Source organism: Loxodonta africana, chromosome 20 (assembly GCF_030014295.1).
Source record: "Loxodonta africana isolate mLoxAfr1 chromosome 20, mLoxAfr1.hap2, whole genome shotgun sequence".
Classification (NCBI taxonomy): Eukaryota; Metazoa; Chordata; class Mammalia; order Proboscidea; family Elephantidae; genus Loxodonta; species Loxodonta africana.
Genome location: NC_087361.1, coordinates 40,388,385 through 40,402,815, shown reverse-complemented (window position 1 = coordinate 40,402,815; position 14,431 = coordinate 40,388,385).

Sequence of the window (14,431 nt, the reverse complement as noted above, 5' to 3'; positions counted from 1 at the left end):
CTAATCCTGCCTCCTTAACATCGTAGAGGTTAGGATTTACAACACAGTATGATCATATCAGATCGCAAAATGGTGGACAATCAGCCAATACTGGGAACCATGGCCTAGCCAAGTTGACATAGATTTTGGGGGGCTACAATTCAATCCATAACAATCAGCTATTTTACTTCCGTACCACTTGTTACCTGTTTTATAATCTTACTGCAAGGGTTCACTGCATGGGGGGGAAGCACCGTTATTAACTCATGTCGCTGTGTACCACGGCACATCCATAAAACCCCACTGTAAGTATCAGAGCATTGAGAGCCTTTTGCCTGATTTGAGCCAATTTCCCCACTATAAATATTAAAAGCTCCTGGAAATGTACTGAGCAATCATTTACAGTCACCAAAAGGAATGCTATTATTCTGATTGCAAAGAAATTCCTTGAATGTTATTTTAGAAAAATAAAAAGCATTATTATTTTATCTTAGAGGTAAGGTTCTTTTTGTTTTTTCCATTCAGGAGTGCTAAGTTAAAAATTAAACAAATTTAGTGATAGGCCACCAATCTTTTCGTAGTTCTTTTTTCATACGAGTATTTTAGCTTTAATAACAAGTTCACTTTTGACAAATTTGAATGGGTGTACATTGCTTTAACATTTGGCCAGGGCAATTTCTTTTCTTTTGGTAAAATAATACAAAATCATGTTGTGCTCTTGGGAAGTTTATTTCTTCTAAGATTCTGAGAAATGTGCATAGATTTAAGGGAACTGCTTAAAATTTAGATTTACTTTTATACCTTAGAGGGGCCACTTAATTTATACAGCTATCATTCTAAAAAGCAGTTTACAATCCAAATGCTATCCATTTGCCATATCTTGTTTCCTTGAACGGTTATGACTGCCTCTTTTACTCTGCTGGACATTGCTAAACAGAACCAATAGTGAAATTAAGCAGTAAACCTGCTGAGCTAGGATTCATCATTCCAAGTTTGGCTCACGCCCAACTCTAAATTAGAATACAACAAAACCCTCAGGTTTTATCTACATAGAAACTTGACTCCAATGCTGAGTCCACAAACTCACAAAATGCAAATTTGGCTTCTTGACCTGCCAGCCTGGATGAGTACCAAAGCCATGATGGATCTGAACACCAAAAGCAACTCTTCCTTTACCCGGAATTTTATTTCTCCTGGCTTTCTTCTTTAAAGAAAATAATGGAATGATTGCCAAACTCCATTTTTCTCCTGCTCCATAACACTTTACTGCTGTGTAGGTAGCTCTAACAACATGCACTGTGAAGTTATTTTCCTCCTCAATGAGTCTTTGGTACAGCCTGATGTGTTCAAGGAGGAACAGCCCCTCTCTTGCCCCAGGATTGGATGAAGCATTGCCTACAAGAGCAATGCTCTTGGCCAGAGGAAGGGAAATGCCAGCTCTCTATTCGGTATCATGTTTCTTGCCAAGTAACAATTGTGATTTTCCACACTCTAGATTCAGAGGGAGGAACCCTCCCTGAGAGACCAAGCTACTGGGTTGAAGGCTGGGGACCATGGTTTTAGGGGACGTCTAGCTGCACTGGCATAACATAGTCTATAAAGAAAATGTTCTGCATCCAACTGAAGTGAGCTGACTGGGGTAGTAAAAGCCTATGAGCGGCCATCTAAGGTACATCTATTGGTCCCATCCTGGGCAGAGCAAGGGAGCATGAAGAAGACCAAAGACACAAGGGAAAGATTAGTCCAAAGGACAAATGTACCACAAACTCCACCAGAATGAGCCCAGAATAACTAGATGGTGCCCAGTTACCACCACCAACTACTCTGGCAGGGATTACAATAGAGAGTTCCAGACAGAGCAGGAGAAAAATGTAGAACAAAATTCAAATTCACACACACACATGCACAAAATAATACAAAGTCCAGGCTTGCTGGTCTGACAAAGACTGGGGAAACCCTGAGAGAGTGGCCCTCGGACAGCCTTTTAACTCATTACTGAAGTCACTCCTGAGGTTCACCCTTCAGCCATTGATTAGACAGGTCTATAGCGCCAACAATAGCACACGTGAGGGACATGCTTCTTGGTTCAATAATGTATATGAGACTAACGGGCACACCAGCCCAAAAACAAAAGAAGGCAGGAAGGGACAGGAAGACTGGAGGAATGAAAATAGGGAACCTGGGGTAAAGAAGGGAAGAATGTTGATACACCGCAGGGTTGGCTACCAGTGTCACAAAACAATTTGTGTATAAACTGTTCAATGAGAAACTAATTTGCTCTGTAAACTTTCACCTAATCAGAATAAAAAAAGGGGGGGGGGGAACAGAGAGAGAAGCCCTGGTGACGAAATGGTCAAGTCAAGCACTCAGTTGCTAACCAAAAGGTCAGCAGTTCAAACCCACCTGCTGCTCTGTGGGAGAAAGATGTGACAGTCTGCTTCCGTAAAGATTTACAGCCTTGGAAATCCTATGGGGCAGTTCTACTCTGTCCTATAATGTCACTGTAAGTTGGAATCTACTTGAAAGCAGTGGGTTTTAGATTCAAAGGGAGTGGTAAACTAGAGGGAAGAAGAAGGGGGAAAAACAAAAGAAGGAACAGTAGGTGTAGCCTCATTGCTTGCTGTCTGAACTTCTGATAAAGAAGCAAGAACTTCTTACACTGGCATGTAAGAACAAAACTGAACTGCAATAGAAATTTGGAATTGAAAGCCAAGTAACCAGCAGTAAGAGTTTGGAATTTCCTTAAGCCAGGTTACAAAGAAAGTCAGCACAGGCTAGAACTTGACAGGACATCTGAGGACTTGACATATTCCTTCTTTGGCTTCTCTCCAGCTAGTGTTTTAGAGCTGGGTGGGCCTGTTAGCTCCATCGCTCACACTATTCCAGACTCACTAAAGAGATCTGAACACAAAGTTCTCAGGAAATTCAAGAAGAAATGTCGCTAGGGAGCAAAACTAAAATAATGCATTTTTTTAAAAAAATGCTCTCATTTGTAGTAAAATTCTGTGCAATGATGTATGGGGCAAAACCAGTTACATTGCTTCAGGAAGAAAAGGGAGAGAGGACGTAAAAGAGCTAAAACCATTTGTTCTTCAAGCCATGACAGAGTCACATGACCTGATTTTCCATTCTTTCCGTAGAAGGCAAATATTGGCCCCATGTAATGAATATGGTAACTGAAGCTTAGAAACATTAGATCACTAGCTCAGGGTCAAAGGATTAATGTAAGACAGAGCAGGGTTGAACCCAGCATTGTCAAACTTCAACCCTGGGGTTTGTCCTTTGTCCTAGTTGTTCCCAAATGCCAGTTCATGGCCTGGTGCTAGCCTGGCCACTACTAAACCCCACCTGGGCAGCTTTGTGAGACTGCCTGGTCCACAGGCCCCAGAAAATCTAAGCCAGTAGATCTGGAATGTGACCTGGGATACCACGCTTTAAAAAAAAAAATCTCCTTAAGGTTTTCTGGAGTCAGATTTGGGGACCATTGCAGTATATATTCTTCCAAGATTTTTTTTTTCAACAATTAATTAATTAGTTTTGTGAAAAAACTTTGCTCATCTCCCATATCAAATTATAATGTATCTGTCACTCTCAGGAAATGTATAAGCCATCTTTCTGTGGGCCATGAAATATATTTCTAGGATATTTTAGGTTCCAGTGGTCCTTTAGAAAACATCCTTGAGTTGAGATTTAGGGGATACTTCATTATGTTCGTGGAGTCCCCGGGTGGTGCAAATCGTTAATGTTCTAACTGGAAGTTTGGAGGTTCAAGTCCACCCACAGGTGCCTGGGAAGAAGGACCTGGTAGTCTACTTCTGAGAAATTAGCCACTAAAAATCCTTTGGAGCAACAACCTAAGTGCTGATGGATGGATAAACAAATTGTGGTACACACATACAATGGAACACTATACAACTATGAAGAATAATGATGAGTCCGTGAAACATAACATAGATAAATCTGGAGGACATTATGCTGAGTGAAATAAGTCAATCATAAAAGGACAAACAGCGTATGGTCCCGCTATTATAAAAAGTCAAGAATAGGTAAACACACAGAAAGCAGTGTTCTTTCATGGCTATCAGAGATGGAAGGGAGAAGGAGGGGGAATCGCTTTACAGATTGTAGACACTTGTTGGAAACGGGATGGTGATGAGAGAGTCCATACCAAATATGTGACATCTGCACAACTTGACCAAGGTAAATGAAGATGCTGGGAAGTACACAAGAAAAAGAAACAATTTCAGTAATTGCTTTAACATATACAATTTTGCAACATCAGTAATAACAACCAAAAAATATGTGTGTGGTTTCATAGGTAGATATGAGTACATATATATATATAAGAAGACATACACAAGTAAATGCATGTGCGTGTATAGGTGTATCTGTAGGCATATGTATATGCATGTTTGTGTGCTGCATATATATCAATATATATAATAAAGCACATGGGAGCACAGTCACGGAGACTTCCCAGACATATCCAAACAACTCACAGGATTAGTTTACTGGGTTAAAAGGTTTAGGACCATAGTCTTGTGGGACAATTTAGTCAATCCTGAATTGGCAGGACATAGTTCATAAAGATAATGTTCTACATCCTACTTTGGTGAGTAGCATCTGGGGTCTTAAAAGCTTGCTAGTGGCCGTCTAAGATATAACTATTGGACTCTGCTCATTTGGAACAAAAGAGAATGAAGGAAACCAAAGACTCAAAGAAGAAACTAATCCGCAGGACTTACAACCCACTTGAGTCACTGCCTCTTCTAACCTGAGGCTAGAAGAACTAGATGGTACCCAGCTACCACTAACAATTGTTCTGACCAGGGACACAATAGAAGGTCCCGGATAGGATGGGAGAAAAATGCAGAGCAAAAGTCAAATTCTTAAAAAAGGCCAGGCCTACTGGATTGATACAGACTAGAGGAAACCCCAAGACTATTTGTCCCAAGACGCTCTTTGAACTTGGAGTTGAAGCTAGTTCTGGAGGTTACATTCCAGCCAAATAATAGATTGGCTAATAACATCTGTGAGTAATGTGCTTCCTTAAATAATCAACTATATTATTTACACTTTCCCAAAAGCAAAGATGAGAAAGCAAGGAGAGGAAGGGAAGCTAGATCAATGGAAACAGAACAAACAGAATGGAAATAAGGAGAATGCTGACACATTGTGAAAACTGTAACCAATGTCACAGAAAAATTTGTATAAAACTGTTAAATGAGAACCTAATTGACTGTGTAAACTTTCACCCTTAACACAATAAAATATTTTTTTAAAAAAGAAGATCCTCCGGCTCACAGCTCTACTTACTCTGACACATACAGGGTCGCCATGAGTTTAAATCAACTTGACAGCAACTAGTTTTCATTATGTTCATAAAACGAGGGTGCTTTTTTGGGGTTAATTTATCACCCACGATTGTTTTACTGCAAAGCCCTATATATAATATCCTGCAGTGTTCAACATTTTGCTCAATTTTTGGTGACTCAGAAAGTCAGGGCTACCATGCTCAGGACAGCTTTAGCATCTCACAGACATTTTTAGATTTACTGTACCTTCAGGGCTTTCGTTATTTTTGGTGTTGAGCTATGCATATGTTTTAACCAAGGTTCTAAAACACACTTTTTTGTAAGGCAGTTTTATTTTTGCTTCTTCCTAAAGACTCTGGTGAGTATCTCTCAGGACTTGAGATGGAGCTTTTTATATCCTTACACTCTTCAGTTACAAGTTCTTTGTGTCTCAATGTCAGGTGTCAAAATTTATTTCTCTTCACTGGGAAGGAGTTCACACATAGACTAAGGTAGGGTTCAGAAAAAATACAAGCCACTGGCCAAATCCTACTGAGAACTTTTTTTTTAATTGCTCAGGGAAATATGCATCTTTATGTATCTACCTATATATGTATGTAATTTATTTTTATTTTATTTTTGTTGTTGAGAATTCACACATAAAAACACACACACAGTTTCTACGTGTACATTTCAGTGACACTGATTACATTCTCTGTGCAACCATCTTCACCCTCCTTTTCTGAGGTGTTTCTCCTGCATTTACATAAACTCACTACCCTCTAAGGTTACTATCTGTCTTAGTTACCTAGTGCTGCTGAAACAGAAACACCACAAGTGGGTGGCTTTAACAAAGAGAAATTTATTTTCCTCACGGTAAAGTAGGCTAGAAGTCCAAATTCAGGGCATCAGCTCCAGGGAAAGGCTTTCTCTCTCTGTTGGCTTTGGAGGAAAGTCCTTCTCATTAATCTTCCCCTGGACTAGGGGTTTCTCTGTGTAGGAACGCCAGATCCAAAGGATGCGCTCTGCTACTGGCCCTGCTTTCTTGGGGGTATGAGATCCCCTGTCTCTCCACTCGATTTTCTCTTTTACATCCCAAAAGAAACCAGCTCAGGACATAATTCAACCCCGTAGATCAAGTCCTGCCTCATCAACACAACTGCCGCCCACCCCCTCTCTTTAACACCGTAGAGGCAGGATTTACAACACCAAGGAAAATCACATCAGATGACAAAATGGTGGATAATCACACAATACCAGGAATCATGGCCCAGCCAAATTTATACACACATTTTCGGGGGACACAATTCAATCCATGATACCATCTAATCTTTCAAGTTGCTGTTATGAGTTTGTTCACATATACATAGACCTTAAGAGTATAACATTCAAAGCAGACATTTTTTACTAGTTAAGCTAAACTATTGTTTGGTTTTAAGAAGACCCTAGGGGATATTTTTGGTTTAAGGTTTAAAGATTATCTCATCTGGGGAAATCAGCACAACTTGACCAGGCCAAAGTCATTGAAACATCACAGAAACATCCAAACGCCCTCTGGGACCAAGCTACTGGGCTGAGAGTGCTGGGGACCACAGTCTCGGGGGATATCTAGCTCATTTGGCATAAAAGAAAATGTTCTATGTCCAACTGTGGTGAGTAGTATCTGGAGTCTTAAAAGTCTGTGAGCAGTCATCTAAGATACAGCTACTGGTCTCCTTCCAAGTAGAGGAAAGGAGAATGAAGGAAACCACAGATATAAGGGAAAGATTAGTCCAAAGGACTAATGGATCACAATTACCACAACCTCCACCAGACTGAGCCTAGAACAACTAGATGGTGCCCGGATACCACTACCAACTGCTCTGGGCAGGAATCACAATAGAGCAGGGAATCACCAGACAGAGCAGGAAAAAAAAAATGTAGTACAAAATTCAAATTCACACACACAAAAGACCAGGCTTGCTGGTCTGACACAGACTGGAGAAACCTCAAGAGTATGGCGCCTGGACACCCTTTTAACTCAGTACTGAAGTCACTCCTGAGGTTCACCCTTCAGTCAAAGATTAGACAGGTCTAAAGGGCCAACAAAATAACACACGTGAGGAAAGTGCTTCATAGCTCAGTCATGTATACTAACGGGTCTAGCAGCCCAAAACCAAAGACAAGAAGACAGGAAATGATAGGAAAACTAGACAAATGGAAACAGGGAAGCAGGGGTAGAGAAAGAGAGAGGGTCGACACCTTGGGGGGTTGGCAACCAATGTCCCAAAGAAATTTGTGTATTAACTGTTTAATAAGAAACTTTCACTTAAAGCACAATAAAAATACATAAACAAAATAAAGATTATCTCAGGCCAATAGTTTCAGGGTTTGTTCAGCCTCTATGACAGCTGGATTCCATGAGAATCCAAAATTCTGTTCTGCATTTTCCCCTTTTGATTAGGATTCTTTCATAGAATCTTTGATAGAAATGTTCAGTTACGGTAACCAGGCACCACCCATTTCTTCTGGTCTCGTGGCAAAGGAGGCAGTTGATTATGGAAGCAATTAGCCACACCTTCCATTTTCTCCTCCTATTCTTGACTCTCCTTCTGTTGTTCCAGGTGAAAAGAGACCAATTGTTGTGCCTTGGCTGGCTGGCAACAGTATTTGTAAACAAAATTTTTTTGGAACACAACCACACCCATCCCTTTACTTGTCTATGGCTGCTTTCACGCTACAATGGCAAAGCTGAGTTGCCAGAAGTAGTCAGAGATTGTATGGTCTGCAAATCCAGAAGAGTTTACTATCTGCCCCTTTCCAGAAAATTTGTCGAGCCCTGGACTAAAGAAACACTTCCAGTGCAAATATACAGAAATTTCCAATACAGAAACACCACATATACTTCCAGGATTACCCCAAACAGCATGTCTGTGGGGATTTTGCCATTTACCTATTTTTCTTTGTTTTTAATCCTGAACTTTAGGATGCAACATATAAATTCTTCTTTCAACCCCATATTCAGATTTCAGTGGTTATTAAAGAGGCAATTAGGTCCTCAAAATGATGGACTGTCCTGTCAATAGCAGCCATTCTTTAATATATCATGTATCATATGGTTATATGTGTGAAGGGGAAGGGGTATGGGAAAGATTATTTGAATCTATTAATTTGCCATAATTCTCTCCACTTAACCTTTATCCCACCTGCTAAAATGAATCCCCATTTCACCAATTTGTAACTTGTATAACTGATTAAAAAAGGAGACAACCATTTTCTTTTGATTTCCCCCAAACCATCCTGATAATTGGTAAGGACACCCAGTATATATCTAATAAATATTCCCAGAAAAAATAACTTTTTATAAAATAACCCCCTTTCTCATTAGGAAAATAAGAAGCAGTGTGCCTTAAGAAGTCTTATCATTCTTTTCAAACCCCTCAAAAATTGCTAAAGAAAATCTTTTGGATTTGATATTCAATGATTGCAGAAATCTGCCCGAGATCCACACTTAGTCTTAATTATGCACGTTACTGATATTTAAAAGTGCTAATGCGCCCTCCTGTGGTGTCTTGCAGTTACTGTACTTTTCTATTGCTAATTTGGAAATTTGGCATGGACCCATTATATTTTTGTAACTCGTTTTACAAGAGACCTCTCTACCTTATATTTCATCTGTTGTGGATTAACATAGAACAATAAGCAATAATATATGTTGGAACATTCAGAATGTACTGCTAAAATTGTCCTGGCTTATAAAGAAATATGATTATCATTGTTCTACAGCCACCCTGAGTTCCCAAGAACAGTAATAAATCAGCCACCCATTTTTGGTCCAAAAACCAGAAAAAAAAAAAAAAACCAAATCCGTTACCTTCGAGTGGATCTTGACTCATAGTGACCCTGTAGGACAGAGCAGAAATGCCCCATAGAGTTTCCAAGGAGCCGCTGGTGGATTCAAACTGCTGACTTTTTAGTTAACAGCTGAGCTCTTAACCACTGCTCACCAGGGCTCCATATTCTTGAATGTACCAATACCCACCGCTGTTGAGTCGATTCCAGCTCATAGCGACTCTATAGAACTCTATAGGACAGAGCAGAACTGCCCCATAGAGTTTCCAAGGAGCGCCAGGTGGATTGGAACTGCCGACCTTTTGGTTAGCCGCCCTAGCACTTAACCATTATGCCACCAGGCCCCTCCTTTTTATTAAAGGGCACATGAAAATTCCCCTAGGTGGAAGAACGAAAAAAAAAACCCAAAACCAAACCCACTGCCATCGAGTTGATTCCAACTCACAGCAACCCTCCAGGACAGAGTAGAACTGCCCCACAGAGTTTCCAGGGTGTACCTGGTGAATTGGAACTGCCGACCTTCTTTTTGCAGCCATAGCACTTAATGACTACACCACCAGGGTTTCCAGAATCACAAAAAGGCCTTGTGAAAGTCAAATCTACATGGCAGTTTCTAGTTTCCTCCTTGTATGGGAAACTTTGGGTGCCCAGCCACCCCACTTTGTGAATTCATTGGTTTAGGCCATAGTGCAAGTATCATCTCTGTACACAGCACCAAACCCCCCAAAAAACGAGTTCCTGTCCAACCAGTTGATTCCAACTCACTGTGACCCCAAGTGTTTCACGGTAGAACTGTACTCCACAGGGTTTTCATGGCTGTGATCTTTTGGAAGCAGATCTCCAGGCTTTTCTTCCTAGGCACCTCTGAGTGAATTCTAACTGCCAGCCTTTCAGTTGGTAGCCAAGCACTTAGCCATCAGCACCACCCAGGGATGCTGTACAGTACACCTTCATTTCTCTTCTGTTATGTATTTTCTCTTTACGTTTTAACTCTCTCTTCTGTCTATAATAGCTACTGAAAGTTCAGATTCTGGAGTCCTGCCTGGGCTTTTAATAAATTTATTTATTTTTAAATACAGGTTTCACCACTTGATAGCTTAGCTGTGATCCATTTGGCAAGTTACTGTAACCTCTCAGCCTCAATTACCTATCTGTAAAATGGAGATATTAGTAATGGCAACCTCATGGTGCTGTCAAGGCGATGAAATTCAATAATGCAGGTGAGATGTCTAGCAAGGGCTGGGCATACAGGAAGAGTTTAATAAATGTTAGGATCAATATTACTTGTAGGTTTCTGAACATATTCTAATACGTGGATTTTGTAATATCCTTTCCTTGTTTACTTTTGGTCTGTTTTTTAAACTTTTTGTTTGGGTTTGCGTTTGCTTACTATGTACCAATAGAAAAGATAGATTTAAAAGTGTGGGTTCTTGTTTCAGAGCCCTCCATTTGAATGGACTCATTGCTATTTTAATGGAAGAAGACTGTATTGTAAGGCCAAAATCCAGAAATTTACATAGTGGGATATTTTTTGTGCAACTGAGGTCTGAATCTGTGGACACCTTTTGTATTTGGAGAGCTGAAACAGAGGCTCCTGATAAGATGTTTGCTGGATGCACAGGCGTCCATATTATAATTGACCCCTCACCGTTTCCCTAGCTGCTAATGGACATAAAGTGAAGTATGTACTTTAGGGGGAGAGGATTGCCCTCTGAAGACACCAGAACTCTTTCAAGGTATCTCATGGGGTAAAGGAGGAAGGGCTGTTCTCTGGCACTAGTAAATCTAACCCACCCTGAACAGGGCAATAGATGATCTTCATTGCCTGCAGGGGGCTTTGCCCTTTTATTACCCCTCTTTATCTTTTATTACCTCTTTCCCTACGTGTTCTCTGTACATGCCATTTGGCACATAGACATGGCTGTCCAATTAGTATTTAATCCTGGGAGAGAGAGGAATTTAGGCCTTCTCCTCCCAAGACATGAACTGGGCTGTGCTTGGATGTGATCTAACCCTGTAGATGGCAGCCTAACTTCGGGGTATCTGGGCTGATGATGAGGCGTGTTCTCATTCCTGTCCTGTTTTTTCTGTGAGTAATGAATGCCATTATTCACAGGCCATTGGAAGTGTCTGCTCTTTGCTCTGCTCCAAATGGTCCTTCACTAAAAACCTGTAAATATAGTGACATTGCAATGTTTAAAAAATATGAAGAGCTATGTAATTTAAAGTACTTGCTGTCTGTTTATTCAGTGGTTGTCATGAATCGAATTGTGTCCCCCCAACTTGGTTAAGCTGTGATTTCCAGTATTGTGTGGTTGTCCTCCATTTTCTGATTTTTCTATGTGTTATAAATCATAATCTCTGCCTGTGGTTAAAAAGGATTAGGGTAGGATGTAACACCCTTGCTCAGGTCACATCCCTGATCCAATGTAAAGGGAGTTTCCCTGGGGTATGGCCTGCACCGCCTTTTCTCTTACAAGAGATAAAAGGAAAGGGAAGTAAGCAGAGAGTTGGGAACCTCACACCACAAAGAAAGCAGTGCCAGGAGCACAGTGCATCCTTTGGACCCAGGATCCCTGCACAGAGAAGCTCCTAGTCCGGGGGAAGATTGATGAGAAGGCCCACAGAGAAAGGAAGCCTTTCCCTGGAGCCGATGCCCTGAATTTGGACTTCTAGCCTACTAGATTGTGAGAAAATAAATTTCTCTTTGTTAAAGCCATCCGCTGGTGGTATTTCTACTATAGCAGCACTAGATGACTAAGATGGCGGTCAAGAGATTCTTTTGCATTTACCTAGAATTTTCTAACCCAAGTTATTTTTCTAAGAAAAAACTCCCACATCATGTATCTGCCCCTTTTAGAAGAGGAATGAACTTCAGATGTGGTGCCACATCACTGGGCGGAATAGATGTTGCAACTGTTGAGGGCAGTTCTTTGCCCACAGCTTCATCAAGCATCAAGAGTGACTTTCTGGGTCAGCTCCAGCTGAGAAGTATTTATTTTAGAATGCTCATCTTTTGTTTCCCTGACAATGCTGTGACATCACATCAAGGATTTTAGACTCAAAATTAGGACCTAAACATGCTTCTTGATTCTTCTTCTACAACTTATATTTGGAGCTGTCTTGATCTTCTCAGCCTCATTAGATGTAGCCATGACTAAAACATGCTAAAAAAGAGATGCTTTTCAAGTAGATAACTCCAGACAACATTTAATACAGTTGAAGTGCAAATAGAGTTTTACCTATGCACACTCTGTGGTTGTTGTCTGTTACCTAGAAATTAAATGTTGAATTGCCAGGTATGATTGCTGTAGTAGCTAGGAAGTGACTGGGATGTTGAAAAATGTAAGGAGATGTTAAATTTAGATCAAAGTGAATATATGTCACATTATCAGTTCTACTTCTTAGGAGTGCATTTTCTTCAACAGATCTTCCTCATACATCACATCAGAGGTCCTTTTCTCTTTTGTGTGATGATTTTCAAAACCGTTCAAATTTGCAAAACAATTTTTTTGTTTTGTTTTCAGAAATAATAATAATTATTATTTTTCAAAATATAACTTGAGATAAGCATGTCCCAATCTTGTTTAGCTCCCACTGGCTGGTAAATAGTACAAAGGTCTTCTGTGTTCTGGGTAGACACTTTGAAGCAATCCTTCCATTGTTTGTGTGTTTTAAGATCAGAAAGGCATCATTTGACCTGCATTGTGACGGTTTGCTATGAGTCATCCTAAGCTGGCGTGTCATAGGATTTTAGTGCTTTTTGTCCTGTTGACTTGCTTACTCACAGTTTCCAGACTGCCCAGATGAGGTCAAACAGCTGATGGCGTTTACATTTTTCTAGGCGTCAGAAAGAATTCAATCCCACAAAGTTAAATGCCTTTAGGGAGAGAATCGTGACCGTGTGGACGTTTCACGTCAAAGACAGAAATATCTTTCTTCTTTGTTTACCATTCCCATACTCCAGTCGGTCTTTTTTATTTTCTTACTTTTTTTTCCATTCCCTTTCCCCCACTCTCTGAATTATAGTCAGGGACCTAGAGGATAGATCTGACCTCCATGTTTACTCATTTTTTGTTTTATTTAGTAATATACACAGTAAAATGGATGACGAAGGAGCCCTAGTGGTACAATAGTTAAGCACTCAGCTGCTAACCAAAAGGTTGGTGGTTGAACCCCTCTAATAGCTCTTTGGAAGAAAGACCTGGCCATCTGCTTCTATAAAAATTACAGTCTAGAAAACTCTGTGGGGAAGTTCTACTCTGTTACATGAGGTCGCTATGAGTTGAAAATCGACTCCACGGCACCTAATAACATAGTGGATGGCTGTTTAGCTTCTTCACAAACAATTGAATCTGCTTCTTTGGTGTTCCTTACACAAATCTGTGAGGTGTTGGCAATTTTCTTATGCACGGTAAGCTCCTGAAGGAAGACCGTGTTCCAAGGAACACAAAAGCATGCACTGCTAGTTCCACGTCTTGCTTTGTCTAGCCCCTATTGTTGCCTAAAAATAACAAATCCTCATGATCCAGCTCTTAACCAAGACTTTCAGGAGGAGTCAACCTTCCTTGGATTATATCTCTGAGAGAGCTGAGTGAAGGGCAGAGAGACTGTACTTTGTTTCAAACCAGATCACCTGATAGACCAGGCACCTCCCATTGGTCTGGACTGAGGAGTGGACGAGAAATGCAATCTTTTCATAGTTCAACACAACACGTGGGATACATTTCATAGCAATCTAAGTATGTCCCCCTCTGGACTGTCTGAGGAGAATGTGCATTACCAAAAAGAAACAATCCTGCTGTTAACTAGTCCAGACACACAAAGAGTCCAGAGGATGAGGCAAAATATTTATTTTCCAATGAGTTGCCTTATAATTCCAATGAGTTTTCCCTGGGTGGGCACCTGAGAGTCCCTTTCCTCTGCAATCTCCTTTCTTTTCCCCCCTCCCCTCAAACTTTTCTATCCACCCCTTCTCCAACACACACACTTTCCAGAGTTCTGGTTCCATCTGGAGAATGGAGTGAGCAGTAAGATCCTTAAGTCCTGATGACCATTTTTTTTCCTGGCTTCTCAACCTCCACTCTACTGGGATTCTCTTCCATAGGTAGACTCAGGCATTCCAAAATCTTCTAACTGGAGCATTTAAAATAAAGATGAGAGCTTTTTTCTTGATAATATTGAAAACTGCTCATAAACCAAAACCAAACCCATTGCTGTCGAGTCAATTCTGATTCATAGTAGCCCAATATATGTGTTTAAAATTTCTTTTACTTGACTCTATATCATGAAAGTCCCTTCACTAGAAATAAAGCAATGATAAAACA